This window comes from Lissotriton helveticus, chromosome 3_1 (genome assembly GCF_964261635.1).
Source record: "Lissotriton helveticus chromosome 3_1, aLisHel1.1, whole genome shotgun sequence".
NCBI lineage: Eukaryota > Metazoa > Chordata > Amphibia > Caudata > Salamandridae > Lissotriton > Lissotriton helveticus.
In genome coordinates, this window is record NC_136061.1 from 836,950,228 (window position 1) to 836,970,099 (window position 19,872).

Genomic DNA, 19,872 nt, shown 5'->3' on the forward strand with positions numbered 1-19,872 from the left:
TCTATTTTCTAAAAGAGTAATACCTCGCTGACTGGGTGACCAGATGACTCCAAGTTAAAGGGACATCACTTTTCCATTTCTTGACTTTGCTTTTACAAGTCAATGCATTTTCGGAGTTGTAATCTCAGTTCATTTGAATTGTTCCCACACACCTGACAATGAGGAAATGTAAGCAAAGTTCATTAATGTAAAAGGGGTCGCTCTACTCACTGGCCGAAACAATGGTGCATTGTGGGTAGTTGGTCTCAGGTGTGTGGTAGTCATGAAGAAGAAAATGAGGGAAGCGGGAGATGGCACAAGGGCATACAATTAGGAAGGAGGTAATAGACAGTAGATGTGAGGTGACCGTGAAGTGGACAAGGGTCGAACTAGAATTATAAATCTTGTTATATTGTTTAGGAGATTCTAGGGTGAGCCAGGAAGTGCCTCTGCGAAGGAGACTGTCTGCTCACTTCCTGTTCTTTCCACAGCATTGGCAGCCACACCTTGGCTTCCCTCTTTGTCACTTTTAGCCTTGCCCTAATAAATGCATTTACTTGTGGAACGACATCTGTCGAGGGGGTTACTGACTTCACGAAGTGCTTGACTTTTCAGACTAGAGTGCCAACAACTTGGGCCTAGCTTTTGTCTAGCCTCCTGGGGCTTGAACTAAACTTTCAGTGTGTAAAACGCCAGCCCAGTTTTTCTGACTGGTGTGCTGAGGTCTGTTCAGTTCAAATAACTTTATTTCGGCCACCAGGTCCATAAAAGTGTCAACAAAGCTAGAAAAAACAATAATCGAAACGTAGTTAAAACAATTTACAGACATTTTTCTAGATTAAAAAACCAATTCAAACACTATGATTAAGACTGGCTGAGACCATGAATCCCCTCATCACTTTACCCAACATGTGCTAGTCCCAGATAAAAGCTTGTACCGACCTTCTGACACTTGGGTGTGTGGTGTTTTCTTTTTAAAAAAATATATTTTTTTTTTTGCTACTTCAGTTCTTTACTACCTCGTCCTTTTTTTTGTCGTGATGAATAACTAATTGAGGCCCTTGGGCCACCTTCACAACCTCCTGAAGCTATAAAAAGCCCTCCCCCCTCCCCCGCTCACACTTTACTCCCTGTTCCTGTCTTTTTGTGCTTCTTTCGGTCCGGCACTGAATGCCTTCCCCAGTGTGTCCTCGGCCCCCTCCTGCCTCGTGGGGCCCGGTGGTTTTAGGGGAGATTGGAAACCCCTTGGCAACTGCGTGAATTACAGACTGTCTGCTTTGGTTATATTTTATTTGGTCTGTTATATATATAGCACTCGCTCTGTGGATGCTGCTAATTAAAAATATTCACTGCTAACACGATTGACGGTGTGATGCCGTTTCTTTAAACTTCAAGGGAGAGGTGGTCTGCGCCTGTTTGTGTCCGCGCTGATAGCGGTCAGGATTATATATATATATATATATATATATATATATAGTTTTAATTGCTGGCATTTTTTCGACTGTTTATTTGGATTGAAGTTCACAAAAGGTGCATGGTGATAGATGGATCTTTTTGGGGGCGGCAATGCTTATCCAGTAAGACATTTCTAGGCTATTTTAACTTGGACATGTATTAACACAAGTTATTATATGTAATACTATGGAGCTGAGAAGAGCTTCTAAAAGACTGCGCTCATAGTCTCCTCCTTTTGCCGAGGACGATGAAAGTCGTAAGTATGTGTCAAGTAGGGGTGCTGGTGGTACCCCGGCTGTTGATGCAGTATCCCTGTCTGTGCTCGAAGTCCAGCCTATGATAGTTCTGGTAGTGGCTAAAGGTTTGGCTGTGAAGCGTAAATCTAAGAAGCCCTTCTCTGTAGATTAATCAGAGTCAAGTTTGTCAAACAGAGTAGGGTCCTGAGAGACAGGTGGCCGCTGGTGGAACATTTATATACAGTGAGGAATTGGCTGATATTTTGTTTTATATCAGTTAACCTGAATATGACCCGGTCACCAGTGGAGGGGGTTGCTGAGGAGCTATTTCCACAATTCGCAAGGCCTGCAGCGCTGATGTTGTCTCTGCACCCTAAGACAAAAGATGCCATCTTCCGGTCATGAGATGAACCTGAGCACAGCCAAATTCCACATTTTCGACAGAAATAATCTGCTTTTGGTAAATGGAGATAAGATATCACTCCACACCATTTAAATAGACTCCATCCTGGCCCCACTGATTGACAGATAATCTCTGAATCTGGGTGACTGCTTTCCTTTAGATCAGGTGGACTGCAAAGTTGATGGTGGCCTTAAGACTCAGTGACTTCTTCTACAATAATAATGTCCAGAAGGAACCTCTGGTTACAGGACTGGAGAGCGGATCAGGTGGAGAAATCTTTTCCGAAACTGTCTTTTGAGTGTGGCAGGTTGTTTGGTGAGAATTTGGACGGGCTGATCAAAACGGCCTTTAACCACTTGGCTGCTAAGGTACATCCCCCTCTTCCCATTGACTTTCCATTGAAATCAATGGAAACTCCATGACGAGTTACCCTTGTCATTAGCACTGAAGGGGTTAAAGACTAGGAACATACCTAGGGCATCTTCTGGTAAATCTGCAAAACCTTGGGATCTGATGGATACTAGGGACACCAGAGACTCTTCTCGTAAGGATTCTCTCTCTTATTTGTTGCTTAAGAGAAAGTTTCAACCCCAAAGGAACAAGCAATAGGACATTTTATCTAAGGCTGGGCCTTCAAATCAGTGGTTCTGACAATGGTGGTTCTTCAGTTTCAGGTCCTGTGGGAAGGAGGACGAGTTTTTCTTTCAGCATGGGCTCTCTCCGTTAGACACTTGGGTTCTGAATATCATTCAGAGTGGTTATTGTATTGACTTTCTCTCTTCTTCCAGATATCGGGTGCATTCCTATGCCTGTTTCAAGGAATCCTTTAAAGAGGGAAGGCATGTTGGCAGGAGCTGCTGCTCTGATGAAAAAGAACACAATCATCCCAGTGCCTCTAGATCATGGGTGCTCACAAATATTTTCCCAGGGGCCACAAAGATTGGTCTTTGATGTGACCGGGGGCCACACTGATGCCAGCGAGAGGATGTTTGTAAAGTGGGTGTGGGGGAAGCAAAGCATGTATATCTACTGGCTGAACTTTATTTATTTATTTATTTGAAAAGTTTTATGTAGCACTGGCTAGACCTGGAGGTATCAGAGCACTTTACATGAGGACGAACATCGTTTCAGAGCATAGTTACAAGTTGCATCACTTTCCCATTTAACATCAGATGCGCTTTTAAAAAGTCAGAGGTATCTCTAATGTAGGACAGTAATGAACTGAACATAGTGTTTAAAAAATACTCAATGTATTTAGAGCAGTTTTCGAACAGGCTGTCTTGAGCCGCAATTATAGGCCTGCGTGTGTGGTTTATTCTGTCATTAGAACTTCAGGTATCATGTAGAACGTTGGTATCACCGGGCAGTTTCAGAAATCAACGTTTTATTCCATCTTAAGTGACCTGTATCTTTCCAGAATTGTAAACGAGCAAAGAAGTTATCCTTAGCAGATGAGTAATGTTGAATTGAACTCAATTGTGCAATCTGAAAACAGACAACCTGGGATGAATCACAGCTTCTCAACTTGACCAAATTGTGACACCCTGGGAAATGGTTTAAATTCAATCTCCCTTCTTTTTCTTCATTATCACATATATGAGGACCTCGAAATACATGACTTCAGGATGCGTGATGTACAAAACCATCTCCTGTGCTTGGATGTAATCACTAATGGCATTGGTGTCAGGGGAGGGCAGAGTTGGGGGAGGGGGGGGAAGCCTGAAGGTTTCTAAATTCATGATTGAAAATAATCGCTTTAAAAAAATACTTCTGAATGCACTGCTATACTGGAAAGACGATCATATTTTTACGTTTGCTGTCTTAAAAATGAAGGTGTTCCTAAATTAAGGGCCTAGTTACTTCCTTTTGTTTATCTGCACTTTAACTATATTTAACAGTTTTTTACTGTTCGTGCTGAGTCGAGTAAACAGCAGTCCAGTGCTGCTGCGCAGGGGGCCCGCATGTAAAGGTCAGAAGGGCTGCATGCGGCCCCAGGGCCATACTTTGAGTGAAAACTCGGAGGCTCACTGTTCCTAATGAAGACTGCCAGCCCAAAATTCCTCCTATTTGGTGGGTTGCCCTCACATACCCTTTTGGGTGTCATGCTTCATCCTTGGGCGTTTACTCCTCGTGGGGGTGGCGCTGCAGTCCCCCACAAGCCCAGCAAGAGGGCTCTTTGTCGGAGGTCTTTTCAGAGGAACACCACACTGGTGAGTGTGGGTGTGTGTGGGGATTGGTGCAAGTAGGTTAAACATACTGTGCTGGTATTCATACTTGGATCCATACGGTATAGTTAAAAATGGGTAAAAAAAGAACCATAAACCCTGCTGTCAATGAAGAGGGTGTGTTCCTTTTTTGCAATTTCCCAGTGAGAAATAAAGGCAATGGGTGGTGGGTTTAGGTCTAAACAGGTCGACATGCTTCACGCCTAGAGGGTCCCTAGTGGATCCTATGGCGTTTCGTCAGGACCGTGGGGGCTTCTTATCGTGATGAAATCCTAATGATACAGGGGTTTGAAAAAGAAACATACAATACACCCTGTAAAATTACCCTGATTCAGGTATGTGGTCTGGGCAGCTCTGCACCCACTCACTATCAACCACCTTAATGTGTGAATCCCACCTTGGGAAAGTGAAGAAATAAACAAGACACATGTGTATTACGGATGTATGACGTTACAACGCATACTTTTACAACGCATACCTTTACAACGAAATTTTGCATACCGTGTATTACATATACTTTGAGTATCACTGATCTATATCAAGTTGGTCACGGGTTGTATTCCATATGCTTTAAGGTCAAGGTGTTTGGGGACTTTCGGTCTGTGTTGGACCTGAAGCAACTCAATCGTTTGGTGGCTAAAATACTTTTCAAGATGTCATTGCAGCAGCTCATCCCTCTGAATTTCCCAGGAGATTTTATGGCAACCATCGACCTTCAGGATGCATATCTGCCTCTCCCTATCCACCTGAGTCATCCGTGGTTTCTAAGGTTTGGTTTGGGGAAGGCACATTTTCAGTTCCCGGTGCTGCCCTTCGTGTTGAAGTCCGCCTCACGTGTCTTTACAAAAGTGTTGACCCCTTTGGCTGTTCTTTACCTGCAGTGGAGTTCCAACTTTCCCTACCTCGACGACTGCCTGGTCAAGGGCGCATCTCTTCTCCTGAGCTCTTACATGGTAACAATTCTGGATCTTCTGTCTTCTCATGAGCTTTTGGTGAAGGTGAAGAAATATAGCTGACTCTAGAACAATATTGCATCTTTATGGGGGCCCTGTTCAGTATGGATCTGGGCATTGCCACTCTGCCGGACTCGAGTGGTCAAGATTCATTCTAATTTTTATGATTTGTTGTCCGCTCCTTTTCAGGGTGCAGGGCAATCTGGCTGCTACTTTGTTTTTATTTCCCTGTGCCAGATGGCACTTCAGTATCCTCATGAGATTCATCCTGATCCAGTTTTAACAATGTGCAGGATATGTCTTGGCAACTTCCGGTGACGATGGTAATTTCAGGAACTGGAGTTGTGGCTCTTTCCCTCCAGCATCTTGAAGGGGTGTACCTTTGACTGCTATTGTTCAGGTGACTTTCATGATGGATGCCATGGAGTGTGGTTGGGCGGAATTTTTAGGGTCCTTTCAGGACATGGGCTTAAGGGATGCCAGCCAGAGTTGTCAGTCCTCCAGTTGGTGGGAACTGGAGGCGATTCATCTAGCCCTCCTGCTCTTGTCTTGGCTGATTCTGGGGGAGGTTGTTGTCGTTTGGGCAGAAAATACCACTGCTAAGCCCTATGCCAATTATCCGTAGGTGAGAAGAGTCCTGTCATTATCCAAGATTGCATATCCGCTTTTTCTGTGGGTTCTGTCTCATGTGGGTTCTCTCTAGGCTGTTTCCGTTCAGGGAGTTAGGAAACCCCATGCTGATCACCGGAGCAGGGATATTCTGTTCTCTCAGGAATTTTGTTTCCCTCTCCAGGTGGTTAGCATGTGGGAACTTGTTTGCAGTGCGCATTTATCCCATTGTTTTCGTGGGGGTGGGAGGAGTTGGCTACCGGAGTGGATGCCTGACCTGTCCTTGGCCTACTGCCTAATGTTTGCTTTCCCTCTGTTTCCTTTAATCCAGAAGTTTTTGATTCAGGTTCTGAGGGAGAGGGCTGGGGTCCTTCTGGTGGCTCAGGCATGGCCCCAATCTATCTGGTTCCCTCTTCTGATTGCGATGAGGGAGGGGCAGGTGTGGTTACTTCCCTTGGTTCGTTCCTCTGTTTTCCTGTTCTCCATGCAAAGTGGCTGGCGAAAACCAAGACGACACCTTGAAGGTTGAACATGGAGATTGTGTGGTTTTTTTTTTTTCCTAGGTCTTTCTAATTCAGTCTCTTCTTCTATACAGGCTTCTAGGAGATTGTCCACCAGGTCTTTGTATACTATGCACTGGAAGTATTTTTACATGTGGTGTGCTAGGAAGCAACTGCTACCCTTTCTGTGACTCTTCCTCAGGTCTTCGATTTCCTTCAGGATGGGTTTTATTTGACCTTCAGTCTGGCCACTCTGAGGATTCAGTGGCAGCCATTAAAGCTTTTCGGTCCCCTTGGGGTGATTCGGAAAATGATCAGGGGCTGGTCTCCAGAACTTTAACAGGAATCTAGAATCTCCATTCTGTCCTGCAGATAGTATGTCCTTCCTGGGACTTTCAGTTGGTGATTTGTGCCCTTCAATATACCCAGTTTGAACCTCTGTCCTCTTTGGAGATTCGCCTTCTGACTCTGAAAGTGTTCTTTTTGTTGGCCATCACTTCAGCTTGCTGCCTGGAGGACTTGAGTTCAGTGTGTTGTCTCGCACCATTTTTTCATGTTTGATGACTGGATTATCCCAGGTTTGTCCCAAAAGTGAAATCTTTTTAGACCTCAACAGGATGTGATTCTTCCCGTGTTTTTTCCAGACATCAGTCTCTTGAGAAGGTGGCGCTTTATTCTCTTGATTTACAGAGGGCAGTTTTGATCTACCTGCATAGGGTGAAGGAGTTCAAGTTTTCCTCTGCCTTGTTTGCAAATTGAGGTCCTGCTCATAAGGGTGGTAAGCCTTCTACTCGGGTCGTGAGCAGGTGGATCATATCTGTGTTTGTTTGGGGGGGGGGGGGAATACAAGCAGTACAGATTGTCCTTTCCTCAGGGGACCCAGGGGAGGGCTACTAGGGCATGTCTGCTTCCATGGTAAAACTTCAAGGGATCTTTGAAAGAAATCTGTTTGACTACCACTTGGGCAGTCGTGTCTACTTTGGTTAACTCACGATCTTGTGGTGCAGGGCCTGAAGGTGCCTAATCTTTAGGGTTCTAAAGTATTGGTATCTGTGTTGTAACAGTTTGTTTTTCTGACTGATTAAAGTTAATCTGCATGTGCATTAGTTGTCCTGGTTCAGTTTGTGGCTTGAGTATATCATGTAGTGATTTATCACGGCGAGAGGGACAAGGAAGTAATTCTTCAATTACTTAATGGTAATTGCATTAGTCAGAGTCCTTCTCTCGCTGTGATGAATCAGCCCCAGCCTCCTGCCCTGTTGGGCAGTCCAACTGTAGCATGGAATGGGCTTTGTAAGGAATCTAGGCAACAGAGCGTAACGAGAGGTCGAAATGAACTGAGCTAAAACATTGGTTTTTTGTAAAAAAGGGGAGTTCAATTTTATTCACAAATTATTAAAACACATTGAAATAATAATACACATTTACAATTTACATTAAACACATGTAACTCAATGAATTGAGAATAAACGCCGAAACGCGCGTAGAGATTAATTTAGCCACATTTTTTTCTCTTAAAAATTGTGTTCATTTTATGTAACTTCCATCTCGTTGAATTATTTGCTTCTTTTTAACAGTGTTGTTGTGTATTCTCAATTCATTGAGTTACATGTGTTTAATGTAAATTGTAAATGTGTATTATTATTTCAATGTGTTTTAATAATTTGTGAATAAAATTGAACTCCCCTTTTTTACAAAAAACCAATGTTTTAGCTCAGTTCATTTCGACCTCTCGTTACGCTCTGTTGCCTAGATTGATACATATCAAATTATTTGCTTTTCCCTGGTCTAGGAACTCTATTTCCATGCACTCAGGGGGTCATTGATAAATATTGACGCAATGGGCTTTGTAAGGAACAGGAAATAAGAAGCGGGAAGGGACTTTTTATAGTTTGAGGAGGTTGGGAAGGGAGGCACCAGGATCTCCTATAGGGATTCATCATGGCAAGAGAAGAACTCCGAGTAATGCAATTACTGGTAAGCAATTGAAGCATTCTAGTTTTCAGCCCAGAATGATTACAGCTGAAGTTGCTATTAAAGACACAGAATATGCAATTTTCGTAGTTATATTTTGTTTCATGAGTCACACATATAGGAAACCAAAGAGTGTGATTAGTAAACACAATAAGGTTTTCCTAGATGAACATTAGCGTGTGCATTCCATACATGAAACCAACAATGGATCCTGGAAAGCAAGACTTTTTGAGAAAAGGGGTATGCAGTCCCTGATTCTGCGCCAGTTTTCTTTCTTTTTTTTTTTTTTGAAGACTGGACAGCTACATGGTATACATCCCGTATGCCATTATTTTGGGGCTCTGACATATGTATAATAACGTATGCATAATGCTTTCTATATTGGTTAATAAGAGACATACACCTTTGGTTGTTTCCTGGTGCCTTTTTGGTGATCCAAAATTTGAATGTGTAACCAAAAATTACTATTTTTTTTGTTCTGGCAATGTTTCATTATTATTGTATATTTTCTTCACATTATGTACATTTTCTCCTTTCCACTTTTTTGGTGATCCAAATTTTGAAATGTGGCTGTAACCAAAAATAACAATTTTGCGCTCTGGCAATGTTTCATCTGTGTTTCCATTCGCTTCCCGCAAATTGTGTGCTGCCTTTTGCAGACAGATAATTAAGTACATCACGTTGAGGGCAAATAGAGTTCATCAGTACTTCCCTTAGTTTCCATCAGTTAGGCAATAGGTCGTAAAAGTCTTTCACAACGGACGTGCCCGCCGTTTTCTGCTATTTAATCATTGATGCTGTAATGGCCCCAGTGTTAGCTGTCTCACCGGTTCTCAAGTAGCCATCAGGTATGTCTCCCACCCTCGGTATTTGAGAGGACATTACAAGCTGAGTTCCACTTTGTTTATTACTCTGAACTTGTCCGCTCCGCTGGTTTCAAAATTACGCAGTTCATATAAAGCCTTTAATTGGCCTGCAATCCCGTGACAGCAGTGCTACTATGAAATAGAACAATTTGTATGTCTTTTAATTTCAACTCAAAGTTTTTTTTTAATCTTAACCTTTTTAATTGTTTTATTAAATGTAACTCCTTTGATATTAACCAATAATTTACTGAATGCAACGGTTTTAATTAATCATGCATAATACATTTCTTACTCTTACTTACTCACTTTGTTTATTTAGACCCTATCCTGCTTCGCTACAAGCGGCCTGCTTTGACACGCATTGACATTCCTTTCAGACGCGCGTTCTCTTTAACAGGTTACAATGTAACTATTTAGACTCACTGAGTTTTCCTGTTATTCATTTTATTTATTTTTCTTGCAAGGCTCTCTGGTATGCTTTGTTTTAGCACAGGCTGTTTTTTTTTTTACGCATTCATTTGTTTTATGGCTCAAATGTCACATTTCAAATAAAATGAGCGGCCATTATTTTAGCTTTCTAACTTCGCCCTGAGTGGAGGTTTGTTAACGCTTTGTCCAGTGGTTAGATACAATCACTTTTGACTAAACTTCTCTCCCCATTCTCCCTGAGTAGAAGTGCACTAGCTAGGCGCTGTGTACACTGGTGGCACCCTATTCGCTGGCTTTGCTGGCTTGTTTATGCGCTGTCCATGTTTTCACTTTTCTTAATTTCATTTTACATTGATTTCATGGAGTTATGGTGGCTGGCACATTTATGATGCAGGTTATACTTTCTCCCCAGCCATAGGTTACTGATCAGCCTTGGCCTGTTCACAACAAACCACGATTATCCGCGGAAATTCTGAGTAAGTTCATTTGAGCTTGTTGCTTTGTCTTTATATTCCCCATTCCGCTAGTCGGTATAACAGATTTTAGTGGTTTCGCTTTGGTCTCTTCTTCCTCTCTTAGGAGCCCACAAGGCCCTATTTTCAAACTCCCAGCCTGAAGTTTTCTCGCTGCTGTTCTACTGGTAAATTACCCTTAATATTATGACCATTGATCTGTTCTTTCTTGACACACCACCAAATTAACCTCATCCTATTGTCAATAGGTGCCCACTTCCTTCACCTCAGTCCTGATGCCTGTCTCCCAAGGCGCAACATTTGCTGTTCTACTTAGGGGTCGAAACGTAGACTGTGTTTTTTTGATTTGCAAATCATGGATGATAGAGAATGTATATCTGCATCTAGTTTATTGTTATGATTTGTCATTCATGTAGAGGCCAGACATCTGGCCGGATAGGTTGTTTTTATTGACTTCTGATGTGTATATGTGCACTACCGCCCCTTCTCAAATCACTTCTCACAAATCCCTCCCATGCACCCATCACTCCACCCTGTCTGCACCTGTCTTTATAACATTTAAATGTGAAATAAATTGTACCGTATCTGCTTCAATATTTTGATGACATTAAATCCCATCCATTTTTGGCCTTATCTAATGTGGTGTCTGACTTTGATTAGATAACGTAGACCGTTTCTGGTTCTCTTTATGCAGTATAATTGGTTACCACTGTGGCATTACCTTTTGTACCACAATTTACCCAGGTCCAGTGGCTTTTCGGGTTACGCCATTGCTACATAAGCATGTGGCGGTGCGGCGGGGATGCGAGCGTACCTGTGCTCGGTCCCCATGAAGTAATCGGCGTGCACCTGGGAGGCTAGTCCCACCCGTTGTCTGTGGGCCAAAGATCGTGTGCAGCCATGCTATGATGACCATGATGTGGAAGCCTCATTCCTGCCGGCTGGCCCTACCCAGAGCAAAGGGGCATGGCCTAGTTGCCAGATCCCAGGAGAGGAGGCCTGAGCGACCGCTTCGACACGCGGCGGCCCAGGAAGTGAGAGACCGCTGCCCCTGCATGTCTGGGCAGCCTGGAGGGCTGGAACCCTCGCAAGTGCCCAGAACTGTTTCTGTATTCCAGCACAGGGGCAAGAAATACTGGAAAGAAAGTGAAAATAAAAAGAAACCAACATAAATAGCAGAACAATCCCAAATTTAAAATGAAATGAAAGAAAACTCCTACTACTGCTGATAGAGCGCGCAGGTCACCCGACCAACAAAATTTACCACATACGTATCGGGCCCATAAATTTCAATTTACCATATTTATTAATCGGGTAACCTTACACTCTACTACCAGTATCCCAGTTCCTTCCTATTTTATTTCCAGTGTACCAGACTTACCAATCCACCGTTACGGGTACCTATTGATCACAATGGATCAGGGAGCTAGCTGTAAAAGGCAGGCACCAAAATACTTTTTCTATATTTGCACTTGGATAATAACCAGAGACACGGGAAGTTTTAAAAACCTTTATCTAAATTTCATCGGATCCTGATAGCATAAGATTTACAATAAGTAAGCAATCAATAACCAATATTACAAATAGCACGTATCCATAAAGGAAATAAATGAGACCAACCATTTATAAGTCTAAAGGAAAGTAAGAACAAGGAATATGGCAATATAGGTTTCAGAATTTAGACTCCGTATTTGTCTAAAGGACGGGGAAAAATAAGGAACATACTAGAATTTCACAGTGAAATATTTCCCCATAAAGAGGAACTATAAGTAAGGTACGAATGGACCATACCAAATAGACCGGTGCAATTACTTGAATCGACAAAAGGATGGGTAAAGAAAAGGAACATCTATATATCACAAACTGAAAAAGGAATGTACTTAAAGGATGGGTAAGAAATGGAACATGCTAGAATAACAACAAATAACGTATGACTGGTTCATTTAGTGGTGCGGAAAGCATGGAAAATCAAATATGCAAGAGTATGACTTTATTGAAGCAAAAGAAAGGAAAATATAGAAGATGCAGAGTAGATTTTCAGCAATATATTTACCTAGTATGGTGTGAAGACCAACCCTGGCCACGGGTCAGTTAAGGACGGGAAGAACCCAAGGAAGGGCAGTCGCCAGTAGGCCAACAGGTGCAGAATGGACACCCCAGGACAGGACAGGAAAACCGGATTAGGATCAGGACGGGACCACCAAGGTAAGACCAGCACCCGCAGTTCGGAAGCAACGCCTGCGCTCCACCCTCTCTGCAGCTATCAGTCAAAACCCCGATTGGGTTCTCAAATTCCCCAGCAAAGTGCTCCGCCAGCACTTAAGGTTTCCAAAACCCCTCTTGAGTCTATGGAAATTACGGACAGAGTGCTCCGCAGCAGTCTGTATCAGTCACCTATTGAGTGCGTTGGGTCAGTGACAGGTCAGCTATTCGGACAAGTCGGACAATTTCTCTAGCTAAACCTAGGCTAGTTATAATGTTTTCGGGTCAGTGTACCACCCCCCAAATGTTGCAAGTGTCAGAATCCCCAATTTCGATTGGTCCCCAAGTAGGCCAGGTCAACACACCAACCACATTTCATTTCTACAAGCCCTAATGTACATACCCTGGGACCACCTATTGAATTTGGGGTTCCCATGACCTAACTCTCTTATTACAATAGTACATCTATGAATTATGATACATTGAAAACAATTCAGATTCTTCTGCTAGGCGAAGGTGCATCTTCCCAGGCACATCTTGGCTGGGACTTCGGGTTGGCAAGTTTTCAATGCCACCGGCAGAAGGCTGTCATGCGCAGAAAGGCTGTTCATACTGTTTTCGGGTCAGTGTACCACCCCCCAAATGTTGCAAGTATCAGAATCCCCAATTTCGATTGGTCCCCAAGTAGGCCAGGTCAACACACCAACCACATTTCATTTCTACAAGCCCTAATGTACATACCCTGGGACCACCTATTGAATTTGGGGTTCCCATGACCTAACTCTCATTACAATAGTACATCTATGAATTATGATACATTGAAAACAATTCAGATTCTTCTGCTAGGCGAAGGTGCATCTTCCCAGGCACATCTTGGCTGGGACTTCGGGTTGGCAAGTTTTCAATGCCACCGGCAGAAGGCTGTCATGCGCAGAAAGGCTGTTCAATATGGAATCATGAGTGTTCCTCGGGCCCCAAATAATACGATACATGAAAAGTAAGCGAAAACAATTTAGAAATACAGAAAAAATGAATACACTGTATACCATGAACAGCTACTCTATACCCCTTACTTTATAATAACTATAGCGTTATGGTAAATGCAAAACAAACAACTTTGCAAAAGCAGCTTTGCAAGCACGGAGCATATGAGTACACAAAGCGGCCATATTAGCTGCATTGCGCATGAGCAAACATTTCCCACCAGAACTGCAAGTGCGTCGCGTCACATGACTATGACCGACGCATGCGCAGACTAATTTCCCGCCAAGCAGCGGCCATTTTAATGACAAGCGTTTGTTAAGGTTAATACACACATAGGCAGGCATCTCTCGGATACCCCAAATGTCAGAATAAAGGGGCAATTAGTAAGACCAACATGTTGGTTATATCTCATTATTGTTATTCGAGGTTCTTGATACAAGCAAGCCGCGTAACATGCAAATTCTTGCTCCATCGATCCCCTCTTTGATGATATTTACTATCATCACAAAACCAATAGAATCAGATGCCAACTTTCTCACATTTTGCCCAATTCCATCTCTTCCAACATTTGATTCAGTTTCTCTTTATTTTCTTTGTTAGGGTGAGAATTCTTCACCCTTTTATAAATCTGATTATTCAATTCTTCTAATTCAAGTTCATCCACATTCCTTTTCACGCCTCTTTTGTTCACAGTATATTTCTTTTGATGTTTGCGACATTTGCAACAGACAAATATGAGGAATATGATAAAACCTATTCCTGCAATTGGCATCAGTACTTTAAACAATAAACCTCTACCTAAATTTGCAAACCAATGACCTACAGCGGAGAGACCATCAGGAAGTCTCTTCCAGGCACTGTCAACCTCCAGTGGTTTGAGTTCCTTTTCCAAATTTGTAATGTTCCTTACATACCTTTTTGATTTCTACACTTTTGTCAGGTATGTAAGTGCAACAATGTTGCGCTTTCAACATTCTGCAGACTCTGCCCTCTTTTGCCAATAGAGTATCAAGGGCAAGTCTGTTTTGTAATGATGATGGCCTAGATCTATTACCTAACCATATCAGACAATTTTGCTCAAAAGAAGCTTTCCAACCCCTCTTTGTAACTTTGCACAGGTAGCTTACACTGGGCAACTTCAGGTTGGTTCTTCTTCTTCGGCAGACTGGTCAGCAGTCAATTCTTCATCACTTTCGTCACTTATATCAAGATCCTCAAATTCCTCCAACACCAGGTACATCCATTCAGGATCCTGGTACTTTTCGTTCTGTCTTTTTATTCGGGCACTTCTTCGCTTAGTGCTTTCTCCAGGTGGCTCTGTTTTACTGGAAGCTTGTTTCCTTTGCTCAAGCTTCTCTTCTACTGTTTTCAGTCTCAGTCTCGGTCTTTTGATGTACCTTGGTTCTCTATTTTTCTTTTTGAGTCTTTTAACTGGCACTGTGGTTTGGCTTTCTTCTAATGCTCTTTTATTTTCGTTTTGTGGCGCTTCTGCTTCCTCCCTTTCTATCTGACTAGTTTCAGTTTCTTCTGCCTGGTTGCTAAGCTGGCCTTGTTCAGGTGTAGACTGGATTTTACTTTTGGACGTTTCACTTTCTGTCTCCTGAACACATTCGTCTATTTCTATCTGATCCTGTTCAATCTCAGGAGTTCTTGGAGGTGTGTCAATAACCTGTTCTGTCCCTATCTGACTTTCCTCCTCATCAGATTTGACATGGATTTCGATGATCTGATTATCTCCTTCTATTCTTGTCTCCTCCTCACTATCCCACTCTCTATCTGGGTATGTCTGGCTTCTGGTTCTTATTGGATCGACGGTCAGATCGATTACTGGGATCCATTTATCTTGACTGGTGCTCGGTTGTTCATCATCAGCTACTTCAGGACCAACCTCTGGAGACCCCTCAGCTGGACAACCTTCAGCGTCAGTTTCTTCGTCTTCGGTTACCTTCTTTGTATGACTGCCGTGGATCCATTTTGGTACTCCTGCACACTTCACCGCTGTAGTGGTCACCAGAATTACTTGTCTTGGCTTTCCCCACTTCGGTGCAAGGCAACTCGATCGGGTGTGCTTCTTAAGTACCACCCAGTCACCTGGATTCAGTTTATGGACTGGAGTTGCTGGGCTGGCGACAGCGTCTACCCCAATCTGGTGAGAGAGAGAACGCACTTGGTCACCCAGTTGCTTGCAGTACTCTAGTACCAAATCATCAGAAATGCTTATCAGTTTGTGTCCTGGTACCCATGCTTGTCGCATTACTCTTCCCATCAGGATCTCATGGGGACTCAGGCCTGTTACTCGGTCTGGAATACTTCTGATTCCCATTAGGACAAGTGGCAAAGCATCTATCCAGTTCATGCCAGTAGATTCACACATCTTCCCTAGTCTCGACTTGATAGTGCCATTCAGTTGTTCCACCACTCCAGAAGCCTCTGGACGATATGCACAGTGCAGTTTTTGGGTAATTTTGAATGCTTCACAGATCTGATCAATTATTTCATTCTGAAAATGCCCACCTCTGTCTGATTCAATTGTGACTGGAACCCCGTACCTAGGTATTAGTTCTCGTAGTAACAATTTGGCTACAGTTATGGCATCATTCTTCTTGGCCGGGTAAGCCTCTACCCATTTTTTAAAACAGGCAAACAATGACAAGGACGTACCTCATTCCTCTACATGGGGGTAACTGAATGAAATCAATTTGTAGTCTTATAAAAGGACCTTCTGCTTTCCCAATTTTTCCCAGTGAAACTACGGTTTTCTTCCCGGCATTGTACTGCTGACATGTCAAGCACCTCTGGCAGAGTCACTCTGCTACTTTCCTGGACTTCGAATTGAACCATGTCTGTTTGAAAACACGAACCATGGCATCCCTACCAATGTGTGTATTTCCATGTATTAGCCGGGCCATAGGAGTAAGCAAGCTGTCGGGCAATACAGGCATACCATCAGAGCAAACCATGACACCATCCTCACTTCTCTGTTGACAACCAAACTTTCTCCATCTTCTCTTTTCCTTTGGTCCTGCTGCATTCTGTAAATCTCTCAGTTCCTCCCATGTTGGCACATTCTCAAACACCATAAGTTGGCAGCTGTTTCCATTTCCCCCCAATTTGATATTGACTGACATTTGATGTCTTGCACAAAGTTGGGCCAGTTGGTCAGCATATCGGTTACCCACTGTCACATTGTCATCGCCAGATTTGTGAGCAGCACACTTGACCACTGCCAATTCTTTTGGTAACTGGATTGCTTCCAGTAATTCCTGTACCACTTTTCCATTTCTAATAGGAGTACCTGAAGAAGTCAGGAACTCTCTTTGCAGCCACAATTGGCCGAAGTCATGCACAACCCCGTAACCATATTGGCTGTCAGTATATATGGTTACTCTTTTATTCTTCCCAACTTTACAGGCTCTTGCCAAGGCAATCAATTCGGCTACTTGTGCAGACTTTACTCCAAATAGATAGGATGCTTCTACAGCACGTGATACTGTGACTACAGCATAGGCAGCACTTAAACCTCCATTCTCATGTCTCAGACATGAGCCATCTACAAACAGCTCGTAATCTTCTACAGGTAGTGGCATTTCCTTGATATCTGGCCGTGGTTTGGTACTAAACTCAGTCAGGTCAATGCAGTCATGCTCGACCTCTCCCTTTGCTTCTGCAATCAGTGAATCTGGTAATAGGGTTGCTGGATTCAATATGTTACACCGAGTAATGATTACATTTGCCGCACCCACAAGAATCCTCTCATATTTAGTCAGCCGACTAGGTGTGAGACACTGGGTTTTAGTTCTGGTCAGTAAGATCACAACTGCATGTGTTACATACACAGTTACAGGATGTCCTATAATAATGGATTCACTCTGTTCAAGACTCGTGCAAGTTGCAGCTACTGCTTTCAGACATCCAGGTAATCCAGCAGCCACTGGATCCAAAATAGCAGAGAAGTATGCTACTGGACGTCTAGTCAAACCATGCTCTTGAGTTAGGACTGACAGTGCACAATTGTCTCGTGTATCACAAAATAGTGCAAATTCCTTTGTATAATCAGGCACTCCTAATGCAGGGGCCGTATATAGACAGTCTCGTAATTTAGTAAATGCTGTCATGCTTTCTTCATCCCATTCTACTGGATCCTTTGCTCCTTTCCTGCAAATCCCACAATCCACTGTCTGCAGTATCCTACAACCCCAAGGAACATTCTGATCTCTTTCTGAGTGTTTGGTAACTGCATATTTCGAATTATCCTAATTCTTTCTGAAGTAACTTTCCTGATAGAATCTGGTGCCCCAGATATTTTACTGAAGAGGTACAAAACTGTAGTTTGTCAGGTGATACTTTATGTCCTCCTTCACCTAAGTGGTTCAGTAAGGCAATGGTGTCAACAACACAGTCTTTCTGACTTTTAGACACCACCAAGAGGTCGTCTATATATTGCACCAAAACTGATTTTCCAGGTAAAACTAAGGATTCAAGGCATTTTTTCAGAATCTGATTAAAGATTGAGGGGCTTTCTGTATACCCCTGAGGGACGCGATTCCAAACGAACACGTGACTGTCGAATTCAAATGAGAAAAGAAATTTGCTGTCTGGATGCAATGGGATTGAAAAGAATGTGTGACATAAATCAATTACGGTGAACCACTCAGCATTCCATGGAATTTGATACAAGATCACTGCTGGGTTCGGGACAATGGGACAGCAAGGAACAACAATATTGTTTACCTTTCGCAGGTCCTGCACTACCCTGTACTTGCCACTAGGTTTCTTGATGCCAATTATCGGGGAGTTGCAAGGACTACTCAACACTTCTTGTATGATGTTTTCTTCTAGCAATCTTTTTATTTCAATGGCAACTCCTGCTTTTACTTCTGCACTCATTTTGTATGGTTTAGTATTTGGGTAAACTGCGTCTTCTTTTATGGCTATTTTAATTGGGTCAACATTTGCCATTAGTCACTTCTCCCGAGAGGGGTAGGTTTGGAACGTCTGCTGTTCTTACAGTAGAACGGGTGGCCCCAGTGTCCAACAGGAAGGTGACGTCATTTCCTTCAACCTTTCCTTCAAAGTATGGCCCTGACTGGTCCACCGGCAAGGAGGCGCCAAGCACGCACTCCTTGTCCTCCCCCCTCAGGCATCGTCAGTAAGGTTCATCACAGAGGAAGGTATCATTCAACAAAAATTGTGAAGTTGCTGCATTTCTATCCTCTTTTCCTCCCCAAATTTCTATGTCTTCACCCTGCTGTGCCTTTCCCTTAAAATTCGGTCTAGGTGCACGGGGCAATTGATTCGGTTTTACCTGTTGCTGGGTATTTCTTGGTTTTTCATGCTGCGTCTGTGGATTTAAATCATTAGTTTGGGGGTTACTATTTTGTGCGTATGGACACTCGTCTCTCCAGTGCCCTATCTGTCCGCACCCGTGAAAGGGGAACTTCTTTTTGGCTTCCTCTCGGCTTATTTTTACTTTGGGCTTCCCTCCACCCTCAGAACCTTGGTTTTGGGTAGTACTATTCATTTTACCTAACTGCTTTTCTTGTTGTTCAGCTAATTTTACTTGTGCCCACATGACCTTTTCCTTTAAGGCCTTTCGTTTGTCAGCCATCTCATCTTCACAGTACTTGGCGTTCCTTAAAACCTCATCTATTTTCTTAGACTGCCAACAAATTTTATTGTCTTTGATCCATTGGCAAATTTCAGGTCTTAAACCGTTTACAAACCTGTAAATGAAATGGGTCATGTCCTTCATCTCAATGTTATCTATACTCAATGTTATCTATACGGCTGTACGTTTTGAACACCTGCAACAGTCTTACATAATAGGAATGCACAGTCTCGTCCCTATCCTGGGTAGTTCTATCTATTCGGGTCCAATCGGTTTCCTTTGCAGGCACTTTCCCTTTCAGATGTAACATTACTTGCTGGTATTTTTTCATTACCTCATCAGAAGGAGCCCCTGTAATAGGGTCCCTTGGGAATTCCTCGCTAGGCCATCCAATTGCAATTTTACATTCTGTCCACAAATCTACGGGAACTACGATATCTGGATGGGTTTTTAGATCTTTCCACAGGCATTTTTGCACCTTCACAAATCTTTCTACCTGTCTGTACCAATCTACAGGCTTTTCTCGTAATTTTGGAAAGTCATTGGTAAAGGACACAATATCCTGTCGGGACCATGGAACGTGCACATACTTTCCAACTGGCACTTCTCGCATCGGATATAATTGCTCTGGCTTGTCAGCTTCTTTTAAAACATACTCAGAAGTCATCTGTTTTGATCTAATCTCCTCCTTTTTCTTTGCCCACCTGGCTTTCCATTTGTCTAGTTCTCCCCCCTTTTTGCAACAGATTCACTAATTCTTTGATCTGTACCTTCTTCCCTGACGCATTCATATTTTCCAAATCTTTGTCTGAGAACTCTGCTCTGTAGGGTTTTTGCATTGATTTAGATTTCCCAATATCAATTCCCATACTAGCCGCGGTGTCCACTAACTTCTCATGGAACACCCTAGTATTACAGGTGATGCTTTTACAGATAAACAGCAGTTCTTCTTCAGAAAAGGTATTTAGTCTGTCTA

The 19,872-nt window shown here is 42.9% G+C and overlaps 1 protein-coding gene across 5 annotated transcripts in view; it reads left to right on the plus strand.

Annotated features, from left to right (window-relative positions):
* Window positions 1-19,872, plus strand: part of LOC144823006 (gap junction alpha-4 protein-like) — a 144,757-nt gene that overhangs the window by 17,943 nt on the left and 106,942 nt on the right. For 2 of the 5 annotated variants that reach the window (XM_078681114.1, XM_078681113.1), the window contains exon 2: window positions 10,042-10,105. The exons of the other annotated variants lie outside the window; for them this stretch is intronic. The gene's annotated coding sequence lies outside the window, so the exon portion shown is untranslated. The remainder of the gene's footprint in view (window positions 1-10,041; window positions 10,106-19,872) is intronic. 5 annotated transcript variants of the gene reach the window in all.